This window comes from Priapulus caudatus, unplaced genomic scaffold (genome assembly GCF_000485595.1).
Source record: "Priapulus caudatus unplaced genomic scaffold, Priapulus_caudatus-5.0.1 Scaffold900, whole genome shotgun sequence".
Classification (NCBI taxonomy): domain Eukaryota; kingdom Metazoa; phylum Priapulida; class Priapulimorpha; order Priapulimorphida; family Priapulidae; genus Priapulus; species Priapulus caudatus.
Window position 1 is genome coordinate 102,664 of NW_014577961.1, and position 696 is coordinate 103,359.

At 38.2% G+C, this 696-nt stretch overlaps 1 protein-coding gene and 1 long non-coding RNA gene across 2 annotated transcripts in view; both read left to right on the plus strand.

Moving 5' to 3' along the window:
• Positions 1-696, plus strand: part of LOC106814296 — a 17,593-nt gene that overhangs the window by 6,435 nt on the left and 10,462 nt on the right. The gene's annotated exons all lie outside the window — the stretch shown is intronic.
• LOC106814294 (arylsulfatase-like) overlaps positions 1-696 on the plus strand; it is a 14,264-nt gene that overhangs the window by 3,106 nt on the left and 10,462 nt on the right. The gene's annotated exons all lie outside the window — the stretch shown is intronic.

Sequence of the window (696 nt, forward strand, 5' to 3'; positions counted from 1 at the left end):
AGAGAGAAAGAGTGGAAGAGAGAAAGAAACGGGGAAATGAGATGGTTAATAAATTCAATTTTGTAATTCCACGTGGACATGCATATTACCTCTACCTCGCCTTCTCCCTATACCTCTCCCACTCCCTCCTACTTTCTTTCTCTCCCTACCCCCATCTCCCTATCCACCTCGTTCTTTCTTACTTTCTTTCTCTCTCTCTTCTTGTTTCCTCTTATTAAATTTTCGTCTTCATTCTTTCTCCTTTCTATAATACATACAATACATTTCAGCAAAAAAAATTCTCGTTCTTGTAGAAACCCGTCGTTTTACATCTATATTCTATACATGTACTACTACAATAATGAACTCGATCTGTCTGTCTGTTTGCTATGCATTCCGCCGTTTATTGGTTTAGGGTGCCAAAGAGATTATTGCCCCTTCATATTTTGTTTCTCTGTTACGACTCGACCTATCCTTAGAATTAAGTAAATAATTATGTGTGTCAGGATTTGCTATATACGTTGTTCCTACGCGTTTTCTCCCGGGGAACGCCGGGCACCCAAGCTATGTATCCATCTGGGTTATTCCATATAATTATTATAAGCATTTTATAATTTTTATAATTCTTTTTCACACTAGATGGCAGTAGGTTGCCAAAATCCAACATATCATTTTCTAATGTCATTAGCTGGTGGCGCCCCCACCTAAAAGAACACT